The sequence below is a fragment of the Barbus barbus genome, assembly GCF_936440315.1.
Source record: "Barbus barbus genome assembly, chromosome: 3".
Taxonomy (NCBI): domain Eukaryota; kingdom Metazoa; phylum Chordata; class Actinopteri; order Cypriniformes; family Cyprinidae; genus Barbus; species Barbus barbus.
In genome coordinates, this window is record NC_136731.1 from 12,094,656 (window position 1) to 12,112,654 (window position 17,999).

At 37.5% G+C, this 17,999-nt stretch overlaps 1 protein-coding gene across 4 annotated transcripts in view; it reads right to left on the bottom strand.

Annotated features, from left to right (window-relative positions):
- The window catches only part of LOC306845029 (testis-expressed protein 2-like), a 46,687-nt gene extending 30,450 nt beyond the window's left edge, over positions 1-16,237 (bottom strand). The window contains exons 1-2 of one of the 4 annotated variants that reach the window (XM_079377534.1): positions 15,996-16,194; positions 12,232-12,307 (exon numbers count right to left, since the gene is read on the bottom strand). The gene's annotated coding sequence lies outside the window, so the exon portion shown is untranslated. Of the gene's footprint in view, positions 1-12,231; positions 12,308-15,995 lie in introns of all 4 variants that reach the window. The other 3 variants (XM_079377537.1, XM_079377536.1, XM_079377532.1) reach the window with 3 other exon arrangements.
- Positions 16,238-17,999: the final 1,762 nt, after the last annotated feature.

Sequence of the window (17,999 nt, forward strand, 5' to 3'; positions counted from 1 at the left end):
AGAAAAACTGACAGGTGGCTAACATAACCTGCTTCATATAACACAGACAACACATACAACACAAAAAATTTAAAAGACATGAACATATGTCTGAAAATATTTATCCATATGTTTATCCAGTTAAATCTGATATCTAGGCTAAAGCAAATAAAAAAAAGATCCCAAAAGCAAACAACAAATGGTGCTAATATGTGTGAGTATTCCTCAAAAAATTTATGATCTTAACCTTTTTCTAATCTGGATAAGTATAGCTTAAAGCCGGTATACATAAAAGTGTATTCTAAATACAACCCGAATTTGTTTTTTAAATTTGAATAAAATGAAACCTGAAAGACTTCCAAATCACATGAGCCAATATTTTGTTCACAATAGAACATAGATAACATAACAAATGTTTAAGCTGAGATTTGTATGCACAAAATGAGCTCATTTCAAATTTGATGCCTGCTACAGGTCTCAAAATAGTTGGGATGGGGTCATGTTTACCACGGTGTAGGATCTTCTCTTCTTTTCAAAACAGTTTGAAGATGTCTGGGCATCGAGTTTCTGTGTTGGAATTTGGTCCCCCTTCTTGCCTGATATATGTTTCCATCTGCTGAAGAGTTCGTGGTCGTCTTTGACGTATTTTTCATTTAATGATTAATGAATGTTCTCTATAGGTGAAAGATCCGGACTGCAGGCAGGCCAATTCAGCACCCGGACTCTTCTACTACGATGCCATGCTGTTGTAATAGCTGCAGTATATGGTTTTGCATTGTCCTGCTGAAATACACAAGGCATTCCCTGAAAAAGATATCGTCTGGAGGGGAGCATGTGTTGCTCTAAAACCTTTATATTATATACCTTTCAGCATTCATAGTGCCTTCCAAAACATGCAAGCTGCCCATACCATATACACTTGTGCACCCCCATACCATCAGAGATGCTGGCTTTTGAACTGAACACTGATAACACGCTGGAAGGTTTCCCTCCTCTTTAGCCCGGAGGACACAGCGTCTGTGATTTCCAACAAGAATGTCAAATTTGGACTCGTCTGACCATAGAACACTTTTCCACTTTGAAACAGTCCATTTTAAATGATCCTTGGCCCACAGGACACCGCGGCACTTCTGGACCATGTTCGCATGTGGATTTCTTTTTGCATGATAGAGCTTTAGTTGGCATCTGCAAATGGCACGGCGGATTATGTTTACTGACAGTGGTTTCTGGAAGTATTCCTGGGCTCATTTAGTAATGTCAATGACAGAATCATGCCGATGAGTGATGCAGTTTCGTCTGAGGGCCCGAAGACCACGGGCATCCAACAAAGGTCTTCAGCCTTGTTCCTCACACACAGAGATTTCTCCAGTTTTTCGGAATCTTTTGATGATGTTATGCACTGTAGATGATGAGATTTGAAAAGCCTTTGCAATTCGACGTTTAGGAACATTGTTTTAAAAGTATTCCACAATCTTTTTACGCACTCTTTCACAGATTGGAGAGCCTCTGCCCATCTCTGTAAATCTCATGAGCCTCTGTAAATAGTGCTCATGAACGGGTATTAAGACTGCATTCTGACTTTAAATTGACTAGATGCTTGGACCTGGAACCACAAACAGTATTTGAAATGTCATGACTTAGCAAGTATGATAGCAAGTGATTTATGCTGGTCAGACAGACTACAGGACAAAGTCCAGTAGAGACAAAATCCTGACAAAGTAGGGATGAAGTAAGCACTAAAACATATGCAACTAAGATTACTCAATAAACACTGTTCGTTTTTTATCACTACTTTGTCTACTGCTTCTTGCTTTTTCACGGCTTCCGTTTTAGACCTCCCAGGCTGAAGACTTTTAGTTTTTGGTACCAGACAAAATCTGTTTTTTTGTTAACTGGTTTTAGGGAACAGACAAAAATCTGCTGTAAGTTTTGGATACCTGACAAAATGGATGTCTTTAGATGTGCTTTTGTTAAGGATACTGGATCCAATATTCCTCCACAGAGACTAGATTTCAGTTTTTGGTCAGCAAGATATCAGCATGTTTGAGTAGCATATATATTATAAAATTACCCAACAGAGGTACGTGTTACTGTGAGAGCTGGTTACATCAAAAACAATTTAAAAGAAACAACTACTTTTAACCATTTTAGTGAACTTGTTCAAGAACATGTGAGAACAAGCACTATAGTTTTATAATATATAGTACTAATAAACATTCAAGATGGGTAAACAGAAAAAGTATTTAAAATTACAATTCACAGGGAGGGTTCCGATTGCGTGGCAATGGAGTAAGACGTGCCTAGCTTGGGCTCCCAACGAATTCCTGTTTTATAAAGTAAATAAGCGTCCTGTAACACACATTGGGTGGAATCTGTTTTGAATGCGTTTCTAAAACAAGCAAATAGTTGATATGTGGGCCAATGGCGGAAAAACTACGCAAATATAAATACGACGCATCATCTGGTGCTAGGCCCAACACTGCCTCGACTTCGAGTTCCACCGTCACCCGATCGCGAACGACCACACCCTCGCTGGATAGCCCAGAGAAGATATTATATTATATAATATATATATATATATATATATATATATATATATATATATATATATATATATATATATATATATATATATATACTGTATATATATATATATATATATATTATAATATTGTATAATATTGTCATTGTTTTTGCCATTGTCATCACGCTCTTTTATAAAAAAAAAATTCTTATTATTACTACTGTCTTAAACAGCAGAGTTTATGTTATAATAGCGTAATGCGCGGTTTGAGTTACCTTAACATGGAGGGTTTGGTGGGAGTCTGCTGTTGTCTCTTAAGAGTTCCCTAACACAAACACTTAGTGTGTGGATTTGTTTTGGAGGGGTATTGTGCTCACCTTGTTCTTGCGGGTGTTAAAGGGGGGGATTATCATTTTTGTTTAACTACCAGACTTATTATGACAGATGTCCATTTTAATTTTAATTTGATGTCATGTTGTGACGTTTATAGGTTTCATATACATTATTTCTCCTTAACATGAGTAACACTAATACTTCCAGAGGGATGGAGGGCTGCTCAGTCAACTTCATGAGTTGGAATGTTAAATCACTTAACCACCCAGTGAAACGTAAAAAGGTACTTGCACATTTAAAACAACTTAATGTAGATATCGCATACCTCCAAGAGACCCATCTACGTACAACGGATCATTTTCGACTTAGAGGGTGTTGGACAGGACAGATATATCACTCCAATTTTCATTTGAAAGCTAGAGGGGTAGCCATACTTATTAATAAAAACACACCATTTACTATGACTAGTGTAGAGGCAGACCCATTAGGGCGTTATGTTATTGTGGTGGGGCAGCTTTATTCTTTACCAGTCATCTTGGCTAACATTTATGCACCAAACTGGGACAACCCCGTATTCTTTTCAAATCAGCTCTCTCCTTTATTGTTATCAATCTTTGAAGAATCACTTTCAGTGAAATCCCTTACAATCGATCTTCTCGTTTGGCTCTGTTCGAAGGCGGTCGCATTTTTCTACCCTCCCTATCCTGAACTTCCCTGCTTGCTCTCTCGTATTGTCTTGTCCTTCTTAAGAGACTCTCGCTGCACTATTTACAAAACCGAAATTATGGTCTCTTAACGCAATTGACACCATCTTCTCGACTAGAAGATCGGGATCTGGAGAACCGGAATGTCTTGCTGGGACGTTTGCTGCTGGCTACACGATGGACGCATGGGAGAGATGGCGGGTCGTGTGTCTGGCGGCTCTCTCCGTGGAGGACATTGAAGACATCTTCTTATTCGGAACCATGATAACTGGGTTTCTGCTGTTTGGATTAGGTGTTGCCCAAAACTATCGGAAAATTAAGGAGACGGGATTGGCTATCCAAAACCTCTCAAGGCTGCCCGTCATGATTGAGGCTGTTGGCAGAGCGGTCGGCTCTGAAACAGAGACGATTAACCGCAATATGGATTCGATCACGGCTAAGCTCTCGGCTTTGGAAAGGAAAATTGATGGACAAGGAGATCAGAATGGACAATGAGAATAGCTGTGAAACCAGAAGACAGCTGTTCGCCCAAAGACAAAACAATCTTATCTCTTTCCGGCTTCCCAAAACAGAACGGCTTGGCAAGGCCGCTCTGGTATCAACTCTCCTGTGAATACTGCAGGGAGACGCTCTTTCTTCCCTCCCCCATCAAACACCTTGTTATTATCGGGCGCTTGGGCTCTGGCCAAGGTCGTTTCCATGGCAATTGCTATGTCGCACCACAACCTGCGAACTGAGACAACTGGTTTGGAGTACTGGCGCAACGGATTTCAAGGCATACGAACTCACACGAACTTACACATACACACACTCATACGCTCATATATACAGATTGTCATCCACCTCCCTACCCCCATCCCACGCCTTCGTCGCTTCATCCCGTCAGTTGATAACGGGTCTGTGTTCGCGCTGTAATGGCTGCAGGCCGGATGGCTGTTTCGTCTGAACTGGATTACTATGCAAGTTATGTTCCTGTGTTGACTGTGCTCTATGCTGAGGTTTTTGTCTGTTCTCACACTGCACTCTCTTTCAGGAGCGTAGTGTGAGGACTATTTTTTTCTCCTCTCTTTCCTCATGTTGTGCTGTATTCTTCTTCTTTATTGCATTTCGTTGCCTTGTACCTACATGTGCAATGACAATAAATTGAATCCAATCCAATCCAATCAACCATGCGTCAGGCAGTTATTTCTTTAATCCTCAAAACAGATAAGAACCCTCTTGAATGCAGCTCATTCCGTCCGATCTCCCTTCTTAACACAGATGCCAAAGTTCTGGCTAAGGTCCTTGTCCGTCGTTTGGAAGGGGCTCTACCCTCTGTTATATCCCCTGACAAAACAGGTTTTATTAAGAACTGTTACTCTTTTTCTAACATTAGACGTCTTTTGAATATTCTTTACGGACCCTCCCCACCCGGTACACTAGAGGTAGTGCTTTCACTGGATGCTGAAAAGGCGTTTGACCGGGTGGAGTGGGGCTATCTTTTCGACACACTACAGAGGTTTGGATTTGGCCACAAGTTTATATCTTGGATCAAACTTTTATATGGAACTGTCAGACACAAAGGTAAGTGATTCAAGTGAAAGGGTTTATTCACAGAGTTGAGGAACACACAGCAAAGGTGGACGACGTGGAAATAGGTGAGTAGTGATTCTTCGTGAATTTGGGAATAGATAGTCAGGTTTCCAACAGTCTCTCTTTTCTTTGCAGATCCGTGGATAACTGGAGTCCCAGAGAACTTGGGGAAAGACGGTGTTCACCCAGGAGCTGGATTCTGTGAGCGAAGAGGATGACGAGGAACAGGGCAGAAGGTAAGTATAACAGGTAGGGAATTTCAGGTAGTATACTCAGCCAATAGCTTCGTACGATGTCGGTCCTTGTAGTCACAACAGCTTGCAGCATGTTACTTCAAGATTGGACCCAGAGTGACTGGAGGTGCGTGTATTTCTAGTGTGCAGGATGATGATGGTGACGATGATCAGGTGCGCATGATTAGATGAGGTGCAGGTGGAAGTGATCAGTGAAGGTGGAGACGGGCTATTCTGTGACACTTACAGAATTTGGCAAAATATCTGGCTACAAAGTCAATATTCAGAAGAGTCAATTAATGCCTGTTGGTGACGGGGTCAGTCTATCATCTTTAGGTTCAGTTCCCTTTAAAATTAGCCCTAAGAAATTCAAGTACCTTGGAGTTTGGGTTACACATAAAGAACTATAAAGATTTATATGTGGCCAATTATCAGCCTCTCTTATCCAATTTGAAGCAAGAGCTTGAACGCTGGGACCACCTGCCTCTGTCATTGGGTGGAAGAATTAATACGGTAAGGATGAATGTTCTGCCCAAGTTTTTGTATATTTTTCAGTGTCTTCCATTTTTTTTAACAAAATCTTTCTTCTTCAAACTAAATAATCAGATATCGGCCTTTATTTGGAGCAAAAAAAACACCAAGGATAAAAAGAAGTATACTGCAGAGGCCTCGTGCAAAGGGAGGGATGGCACTCCCAAACTTCATGTATTACTATTGGGCAGCCAACATAAGAGCATTGTTATACTGGATAAATAATGACACTTCTGCCCCTGCATGGTTAATTCTGGAGGGGGCTTCAGTTGGGTCAATGATGGACAAAGCTTTTGATGCCTGGGCTAGAAAGGGTGTGATCTCACTGTCTGATCTTTATATGGATGGAAACTTCGCCTCCTTTGAACAGCTGGTACAGAAATATGACATACCCAAAGCGCAGTTCTATAGGTACTTGCAGCTCCGGAATTTTGTAGCATTGAATTCTAACGATTTTCCATCATGCCCTTCAATTTCATTAATAGACTCAATCTTTGAATGTAAATCAGTCAAAAAACAGACTATAAGTAAGATTTACGAACTACTCAACATGTACGTATCAACACCCTTAGACCTACTTAAAAATAAATGGGAGACAGATTTAAATGAACCAATCTCAGAGGAAATTTGGCACAAAATAATACGAGGAATTTTTTCATCATCTATATGCCTTAGACATGCTGTAATACAATTCAAAATTGTTCATCGTCTGCACTGGTCTAAGGTCAGACTTTCTAAGATTAAGGCTGACATAGACCCCATATGGGATCGATGTAGGCAGGCTCCCGCCACTTTGCTGCACATGTTCTGGACATGTCCAAAGCTTTACATGCTCTGAATTAATTTTTTTGAGACCTTTTCTGGGATATTTGGAGAGGTAGTAGAACCATCCCCATTTCTTGCATTGTTTGGTGTGGCCCCTGAAAACACTCTTCTCAACACAAGAGAAATCAACATGTTGGCCTTTGGCTCTCTTTTGGCTAGGAGACTGATATTGTTTAAATGGAAGGACCCTATTCCACTGACACATAACCACTGGATAAGAGAAGTCATGGGTCATCTTAAGTTGGAGAAAATCAGACATACAATCAGAGGGTCTGTTGGAACATTCTATAATATCTGGCAGCCTTTTTTAAGGGTGGAGGAAATGGAAGCACACAATATAGCAATGTAAAAGAAAGGGAACCTGAATTACATCTTTACTTCATGTATTTTATTTTTTCTTTATGGACGATTGATTATATATATTGTCTTTAGGTCTGGTGTTTGGGGAAGGGGGGTTAGTTACTTGTGTTTTTCTAGTCTGTATAATGTGAAAACAAATAAATACAAAAACCTTGAACAAAAAAAATGACAATTCACATGAATAAATTGACAACCAAAGGTGTGGCTACATCAATGTTTGGAAAATAATTGTATAATATAATAATTTTATTTGTACTTGAATGATTTTTTTATTTTTATCTTTAGTACTCACAATCACATCACATATCCAGATGCTTCAGTAAGAGAGAGCACAGCAGATGTGAAGAAACTGAATGAGTACTTGCTCATCTCCCATAAATCTCATCTCATGCTCAGAATAAAGGAGATGTTGAGGATTTACAGGCAGCGCTGATGTATCAAGCATCAGCTAGACTCAGATTAGTGAGGAGATGCTAAGCACCTTTGTCTGACAGCCATAGGCGAGCAACTGAGAATGAGCTGAACCAAAATGTCATCTTGCCAGACACACAGGGTCTGTAGTAAATCTACAGAAAACATGTAACAGGCAGATAAAAGGTATTTATTACAAACGTTGACCAAAAACATTACAAAAGTATTACAAACTCATAGCATTCCAAGTTTTCTGAAGCCATATGATAATATTTATGCGAGGAACAGTGTGAAACTTGAAGGTGACCTAATATACCCCTTTCGACATGAAAAAGTTTCAGCTAAAAATAACCCACAGATAATTTATTATACCATGCCCTAAATGCCCCTTTTTGGGTGGAAGCAAAACAAGCTATTTTCATGTTTGTCTCTTTAAATGCAAATGAGCTATTGTCTCCACCCCCTTTCCAGAAAAGTTGCACGGCCTTTACATCTTATACTTTGGATTTTCCTGCATCAACAAAACAGGAGAACAATCATCTTATTGTATTGTGCATAATAAAGGCACAGTTATGAATTATACAGAGAGTGAGTGTTTTAGGTTCAGGCCGGGTCACACGGTTTTGGGTATGACGACATTACTCTGGTCTGTGTGAATACAATGATATTAATTTTAGCCTCATTAGTGGTGCAATGCCATAACAAGCCCATTCAGAAAGGCCATTTCCAAACATTCATATGTTCATTGTTACAGCCAATGAGACTGTTTACCACATAGCTCAGACATTCTTGTGTTTCCAAGCAGCAAATCTCACCAATCGGTTAAATCCAGGCAAAGTCCAACAAACCTAATGTGATTGTGATTTGAGCATTACAGCAAATGGAAACAGTAATCACTTTAGGTCTGTTCCTCACACAAAACTATAGTTTGTCTTGGGAAGACTTGGAATATTTGCTTGGGTTGGGTTGGGTGCTCAGAAATGTCTAAAATAATTGCTTGTATCAGCAGAGTTTGGCTAGAGGTTAACTGCTCTGTTATCAGAACTAGCACAAAGACACATCACTGCTATGAAATCACACAAAATATGATGCAGACAAACACAAAATGCAGGGATCTAAAAGCGTGTAAACAGATTTGAAGTTTGAACATAATCAGATGACTATTCTGAGCAGAACCGAAACAGAGAGAAAGAGAGAGTGAGACAGATGCAGAGCGGAAGGCCAGGTGCAGCAGCGCTCTCTGCCCACTTTAGCTCTGATATAACTGTTTGAATTATGTAATAAAACACACCTGCTCTGCTTCACAGTGCCAGAAATACATACACACAACATGCACGAAAACACATATATACCTTTAATAAGTACCAAAAAACAGTGTGCTACAGACAAAACCACCTACATTTGCATTTTTGAGGACACCGCACAGTATATAGTCAAATTTTCAGTCTCAAATCTGCAAACCCTAACGGTCCTCTGGCTTAAAGGCAAATGAGTTTACAGCCTATAAAGCCAAACCCCCCCCTGCTTCCCTCAGTAAAGTAAAAGCCGTGACCACAGTGAAGGTTTCGGTCAAGACAGGGAAAGTTAGACAGTCATTTTTGTGGTCTAGAAATTATATGAATTATATAATTGACAAAACATTAATGAAGCGTATTTTAAGTCCTATTAGGTTGGTTTTGCTATTTATTAATTAATTATTTTTCTTGCATTATCACATTATTTTTATATGAAATTAGCACTTTCTCACTGTCATTATTGTAATAATTACTGACAAAATAATTATATATTATTCAACCAGTAAAGTGTTTTGCATCATTGTAGTATTTGTTGCACTGCCTGTACTTTACTCTCATTATTTAAAAAAAAACTGTATTGCAATTGTAATTGCAATCACTACTGAGAATAATGAACATTACAAAATGACTCAAAAGTAAAACATCCAGGCATATATCATGGACAGCTTCTTCCCTCAGGCTATCAGACTGGTGATAAAGCACAACAGAGCCAATGCAGACAACACTACACACCTAACAACAGCACATGCCACATAACACTGCACACTATATGTATACTGTGCATATCAATGCTACTGACCTTTTTGTCAATCTCTATGTGTATTGTGATATATGTGGGCCAAAGACAAAGACAAGACATCCCATTTTGATGTCCACATCACATTAAATTTACAAAAGTGTTTTTTATATACATAGTAAGTAAGGTGAAATAATGTTCCATCATCATTCAGCATAGCAGATATATTTATGTAAAAATGAAACATACTGATTAAACTTTTATTGAAGACTCCTTTTCATCTTTTTCCCACATATATCATTATATGTTGTATACTGTCAGTTTGTTTTGTTTTTATTGTATTATATATCGTTCCTCTGTCTATTGTATTGTGTTAAGTGTATTTAAGCTTTATTATTTATTTGTACAGCTGTGATGACTGGACCGCACACCCAAGATTTTCACACATCATTTGCTTGTAAATGCTGTAATGACAATAAAAGTGAGTTCAGTAATAGCACAGAAAAGTTTTAGGACAAAAAATAGTTGTTATGAAAATAATGTTACAAGAGGAAAATGCTCTTAAAAAAAAAAAAGGCTAAACAGTGTCATATTACAGTGTCATACATATTATGGAGAAAAGGTCATGAAAAAGGTTGACTGGAAAGTACACTGTAAAAAAAAAAGTTGAGCCAACTTAAAAGTTTAAGGCAATCAGCTTCAGCAGATTTTTGAGTTCTCAACTTTTTGTTGTATAAACTTAAAACAAGAAGTTGAGAAAACTCATAAATCTGCTGAAGCTGGCTGCCTTAAACTTTTAAGTTTGCACAACTTTTTTTTTTTTTTACAGTGTACATTTGACCTCAAAAAAAGTCAGTATGCCTGATTAAGCAACAGCTGAATGTATGCTATCTGTATCTACAGTTCCAGAACAGAAAAGTTGTTTCAGAGGCAGAGAATTATATTATATTCTGATGAAAGATTACATAACAAAAATATTTTATTTCTCTATCTAAGAATCTCTAGACTAATATACACAATAAAAGGCCTAGGATATTTATTTATGAAGAAAAGGGTATCAATTTTGATTTTACATTGACTACTCCTAGTGTGTATATTTATTACTAGAAAAAGAATCCATGAATTAGTTTAATACACTTATCAATTTTTTTTTCTGTATTTTGACTTTATTTCATAATGATGCATGATAATACTGTTCAGCTTCATTCATGTCTTGACTAAAACAAGAACTGGGGACTGTGCAAATATGCTGCAAAACTAAAACCAACTCTTTGACCTGAATGACAATGAATATTTGTTAATTATGAATTGAGGATGGGAAAAGCAGCAGTAACTATACACAGATGAGTGAGTTCAGTGTCTCAAAGGCTCTGCTCTATATAATGAGCTCATTAAGTGTACATGTCTAGAGACCTTATGAACCTCATGAGGCCATGGGTTAAGAGGAATTAACCACAGACTGATCCCATGCTAACATGCTATAAAATTTGTTTAAACACTCCTTAAATGTTAGTTAAAAGGAGCCTGATTCATGTACGGCCATATCAAATGCGTTTATGGAAAAACACTTACAGTGGATGGTAAATAAACAAATATGCAATTATAACACCGTGTCAAAAGCATAACCCTAACATTTAAACATTAGACATGTAAACATGAGATTAATGTGATAAAAATCACACACAAACCCTGTTATCTACAGTTATATCCAATATTTTAACTCAGGTGCTGGTTATTTTTGCTCACTCATGCTCTGATAATGTTGTAGTGTTTCCAGAAAGAAACATGACGCAACTACAGTATCCGTAAATCACTGTTTACACAGAACAAACAGCCTCCACCTAGACCACTAGCTCTACTGTCAAAGCCTTTAATTTAGACAGCTCATAATACACACATACAGAAAAATTAAGCAAAAATGAGCTTCACATTTCTGCTTACATATCTTACAGAATGTGTTTTCCCACAGACTTGAATGCAATGAGTGTTATGAGCATATAGTGAGAGTTACTTTAACACTACATGTGACACACATGCTGAGTCACACACACACACGGCTCACTCTCTTTCACATACATAAAGAGCATTTAAATATTGATATGCTGTATATCACAGTTGAATAAGTAGCTCTCTGTCCGGTATTAGATCATGTCCTCTCTAAAGAGTTTCTCCATTACAGCTATTTTGTCATAAATCCCTCTGTTACTGTAATGAGACAAAGGCAAACTTTGCCTTTGCAAGTGTCCCACTTGGTCGAGTGGGAGTTATTTAATAAGGTAGTTTACATATCTTGCAATATATTTTGTAATCCCGTTATTTTACTCTAGCCCAGTGGAGACTGAGACTGCTGTCAACCCCTGAGCTTTTCTTATTCGCTGTACTTCTCATAAAAATGGTGTTGTTTCTGTGATCGCCAGGTTCAGAGACCATGTATGAAAGCAAGAGATTTTGAGCTGGTTCCAGGTGATTATTTATAGCATTCCTAGAAACATTTCCAGGGTTTTGTGCATTTACTTTTAAAACTCAAATCATACTTTATGAACCCGGCTGCTTATACTGCATTGAATGATGAAAGTGAAACACACAAATCTGTCTGGAACTCATGTATGGTGTGAAACCGCACCAGAGCTGAGCATAATGAATGTGAAAAAAAGAGCAGGTTAGTGGATCAATTCCCTAAAGATAACTGGAATCAATACAAGTCCAGAAACACAATTTTAGCACTTACGTTGAGACCATGGCCACATTTAGTCTCCACCTGCAACCGTGTCTTAGCATGGCGTCATGGATCACACTTCAGAAGCCTGTGGATGGCACAGACACACAACACTATATTCCAGTTTATATCATCTTTACTGAAGATCACAGACGATTTCATGTGTTACCACACTTCATTCTACATATTATATAGTTCAAAACGCTTCTTGATACTCCATCAACAATGGAAAAATCAACAACAGTAACTGTACATGACATACAGAAAAATCAATGCATATAAATCACTCAAGCATTTCTCATCTAATGCTCCCAAGAACAAATTATTTGACCCACATTAGCTCTGTATTCGTATTGCATGTCAACAATTGACTCAGTAACTGAGAAGTCTCCTGAGCAATAACAGAGCAGCCTGTGAGCCGCATGCAGAGCAACTGGTCACAGTCTACAGAGTGCTCGGTGCTCCTTCAGTGTGTTCAGATGTGCACTCAGCGCCGCTCAGGCTGTTTGTTCTGATGTCTTACACAAGGCAGGTTAATGCGTTCAGGCTGCTGAGAGCTCTGTTTTAGTTCTGCCACTCAACACATACAAACATACAGACAACACTCATGCAACTTTAATGAGCTCTGCGTTTGTATGTGTGTGTGTGTGTGTGAGAGAGAGAGACATAAATCTCTACAGAATGTGTGTGTGATACAGGTAACTGGCAACCAGAAGCGGGAACACTCCCCCTAAACTCCCAATGTGCTTGTTACATCATAAGCAGAATGGCATCTTCACTTACACTGTCTGTCTCATCCTTATCCCAAGGTTACCGTAGTTAACCGAATCCGGTCTGTATCTAGACCAGATGGTGTACCTGCATCCAGAAACGACCACAACATAGCCCTTCACAGCCAGCAGAAACCTAAATGAGATGAGGCCTTTGGGGCAGAGCCTAAGCAAACACCTCTGCGATTAGACGAGCCCTCGGCACAGATCCTTATGGCCAGCTATGAACGCATCAAGCCAGGACAAGATGGGACCCAATCAGTCATCTACTACCTACTACCTCAATCAATATCAAACCGTGTTTGTTTGCTTAGGCCAGAGGAGAACTGGATCCCCAAATGAACCTGTTTTCTCCCAAGATTTTTTTCCCCCCCATTTCTGTCACCTCATGGAGTTTGGGTTCCACTGTCGCCCATGGCTCGATTAGTTGGGGGCTGAAGGTCACCTAACTTACTAAAAAATGTATTGATATTACCACATTGATACCTTTGACACAATGAACTTGAATCGAATTAGGCTCAGTGACTTCACTATTGTCGTCTGTAGATCTGCTTTACAGCTGAATCACATCTTGCAACATCGACACTGTTATTGAACTGAGTTGAATCAACACTGAACTCACTAAAGCTGAAGAATAACATTGCTGCATTTTGTAAAACTGAGCCGAACTGGACTTGCTTTAAAATGTGAAGAAATCAACACTGTTACTGATCTGAACTGAACAACTTTTAACTGTCTTGATCTGACTTAAATAATGACACTTTTGTTTTTTTATGAGCTCTATTGTCTAGAACTATTGTCTAGTCTCCATAGCTGAGTTTCCTTAATTGTGTCTGTTATTTTCCTGTTTATCACTGTGAACCTGCTTTGACAACCTGTATTGTATACAAATAATGGTGACTTGACTTCACTTGACTATCAGTCATTATCCAACCCTGTGGCCATCAGCGGTCTAACATTCACAGAAATTAACTGCCTGTTATTCTATGATGAAATGCATCCTTAACTTTATCAATACTATATTATTATATTTTAATTGTACCTGAAATGAACTGAATGAGAAAGAAAGAGAGGTAGATGAAGAAAAAAGTGGTAGTTCTTTTGCATTGTGCATCATGACTATATCAATGTAGTCATACCCTGACTGAAGGTCACCTAACTTACTAAAAAATTGATTGATATTACCACATTGATACCATTGACACAATGAACTTGAATCGAATTAGGCTCAGTGACTTCACTATTGTCTTCTGTAGAGCTGCTTTACAGCTGAATCACATCTTGCAACATCGACACCCTGACTGATCAATGTAGTCATAATGTACATGATGTATTATCAGCTGCAACATGAAACATCAGTAGCACTTTATTTTACAGTCCTGTTACTCACGTACATACTATGTTCTTATTTTAGTAATTACAATAACTAGGTAAAACTAGGTACTTACCCTGAACCTACCCCTAAACCTAACCCTACCCCAAGTAGTTACCTTATATTACCCATCCTTTCTTAGGTAGGTACACATACTGTAAAATAAAGTGAAACCGAAACATCTGCTCCATAAATCCTTATAGCACCTATAGAGGCCAAATATTAAGCTTAGTTTACATGTCAAAGAGCAGATCTTCCAGCTGAAAGATGACTGTATGATTTTGCTTAGTGAAAAAAGTTTTATTTTTTTTTACATAGTAACTGAATATAAAAGCTATGAATATTGTGCAATAGGTGCAGTAATGTACATAATAACAATATGCAGTAATATGGACTCAAATCTTGTTGCTTCGTAATGAAAATGCTTTCTTTAACTTCCTTAGTTTACATTTTTTTTTGTACACAGATTAGCTGCAATAACTGGCAATATGTATGTACAATTATTTATATTATCTACATATTAAGAGCTGACTCAAAACTTAAATATGAATGTTACATTACCATCCCTCAAAACCGAGCAAATGTATTTGAATTGTCATCTGATATGTAAAGAGCACTGAGTATGTCTAAAACTTAACTAAGCGTATCTTGGCATTCAATGCTTTGCATTGTTTGAAACATAGAAACATACACAAACAACTGTTGAAACAGGTTTTTAGCATATCACCAAACACCCTGGCCTTGTATCTTGTGTTTGCAATGCAGATAAGATCTTTTCTATTTTTAGAGCACTGAGAAGAATTACAATCCTAGAACATTTATCCAACACATCTCATGCAAACATATTCTCTAAGGTCTACACACACAAAACAGACACAAGGCTTTATGTTAGGGACTCTGCTCATTGCTTCGGATATTATGTAAAAAAAAACCTCAAAAAATCTTTCTGTCATTATTTTTCACTGCTGTTTTGGTGATAACAGGTGGCTGAGAGCAAGTTACCACAATTTTACTGTAACAATCTCTGTGGAATCGATGGTAATTTGAAAACTATGGTTATTATGACAAATATAGTTACCATACAGCTCAATCATCTAAAATCCAAAATATGTTTCCTGATGAAAATGGCATTATTATATATATATATATATATATATATATATAAATATCTCAAATAAATCACTAAAAAAAGTACTATCGTGGCTTTGGACATGGTATCAAAACATTCAAAACATGTAACATGCTAATAACACCACGGTTTAAGCACAAATAACATGGTAACAGCAGAGTAATTTACCTACTGTTCTTCCTAGTGTTTTTAAGTGGCATGCAATATATGAATACGATAACCATCCAATACCATGATATTACCAGCTGATGCCTTCACCTTGCTCTTCGTAACTCATTTAACAGCTGTCAGTCAACTATCAGCAGCATCTCAATCTCATGACACAGCATCAGGAATTAAAAGACATTATAAAGCATCCACGGACGATGAAAGACACCGGACATCACTGACACAGAAGATTTGCGGTTGCTATGATACTCGTCTGTGTCTTGAGACAGGGATGCGGCTTATAGCAACGACACACACCGAAAAGAGATGAGGATGATGGGCGTGAGCGCGATCTTACCATTACACATCTTCATTATCTCGCCGAAACTACACGCAGACTCTCGTCCAGCACGTTATATATTCACGTGTGCGTCCACAATCGATCCCGTCCGAAGATGTGATCATGTCTGTGTTTATAATCCAGTGACAGCAGCACATCAGGGAAGCAGAGCGAAAATAACCCTTACAGACGCGTCAGACTGTAGCAATCAAACCTCGACCCGAGAGAGACGATGATACACGTCTACGTTCACTCGATCTGGGATGGATTAAAACGTCTGCTGCAAGGGCGTGTGTTTGTTTTGGTTAGCTGGACGAACCTGCGACCCCTGCTGGTGTTTTTGTGTATTATTATATTATATTATATTATATTATATTATATTATATTATATTATATTATATTATATTATATTATATTATATTATATTATATTATATTATATTATATTATATTATATTACAGGCTATAGGCTATCAGTGTTGGGAAAGTTACTTTAGAAATATAATATGTTACAAATTACCCTATTTAAAATGTAATAAGTAGGCCTACATAACTATTTCAATTTCTTTATTAAAGTAATGTAACTGATTACATTTGATTACATTTCTAAATTTCAAACAAATATTTTCAACTTATAATAATTTTGAAACATTTAAACCAGGCAGGGTTAACACTGTCAAAGCACAGCTACCTCAAAATCAGACTTTAGCACCTATTTTCACTTTGAGATCGTTCTGAGGTTAAATACAGATTTAACATCATAACAAGAAATAGTTTAATAGCTATGATACTGTTTTTGAAATCAAATCTTTGCATAGCTATGACAGGAAACACTGGCATCTAAGAGCAAATCTTAAATAAATAAATAAAGCATGCACGTAAACCCAAATAGATAATAAAACAGTTATCAAATAAGCAAGTGCCCTATTCTGTGTCCTAAACACCAGAAACATTGGTTTCTCATATTTTAATATGTGGGTGTGTGTGAAAATATTCAGATGTAATCTTTAAATCTTTAAAAATCTTTGTAATCTTTAACAGTTTCATAGGTAACTGTAATTTAATTAGGTTGAAGTCAGCTAAAATGGCCCACGTTTTGGTAAATGACAAATAAGCTATGCATGAGATCTAATGATATTCTTATAAATTAGCATGGGTCTCTTAAATATATTTATGTTGTTTTAAATGTGAAAAAGTACGAAAGTTTTAAAATGATGAGAGTTAGAGTATCAGCAGGTACCTTCTTGAGCCACGGCACAACATTCAGGTAAAATGGGCCAGTTGTTCAGTTCAAATGGGCCAATATAAAAAGAGAACAACATAGCAACACATAAATGTGTGCCATAGCAACACATAAATGTATTTCATTAAACAGAAAGTTGAATGAGTATTTAATTAAACAATGCAATTAAAAATGAACTGATCGTGTTGTATAGGTGTGTGTTTCTGTGCATTTGTGTGCATGTATGTGTGTATCCTTGCATTTTTTTAAAGACTGTTAAGATTTTGTATGAATACATATCTACAGTGGGCCAATAAACCTATTTTCAGTGTGTGTCTGTGTGTGTATGCAGTCCATTTTACCTTCCTTTATTTCCCTTTCTCTTCTCGTCTCTCTTTTTCCTTTCTTTGCTTGTCCTCCTGCTATACTGTCTGCAATGCATTTAAAAAAAAAAAGACTGTTATGATTTTGTATGGATACATATCTAGGCCTGTAAACCCCTTTTTCACCCTCAATTTCTGTCTAAAAGTGTGTGTGTGTGTGTGTTGAAGCAACAATGCAAGATCAGTTATTGTGATTTTCTGTAAAAATTTTAAGAGATATGATGCTACAACCTTATTTGGCCCATTTTACCTGATAGCCCATTTTAGCTGACTTCACCTACCCATTTTTCTCAGTAACTGTAACTGATTACAGTTAGATTTATTTTGTAATTAAATTACATAATACCAATACATATAACTACTCCCCAACACTGTATATTATATTATATTATATTGCATTATATAAAAGTCTTCTTTA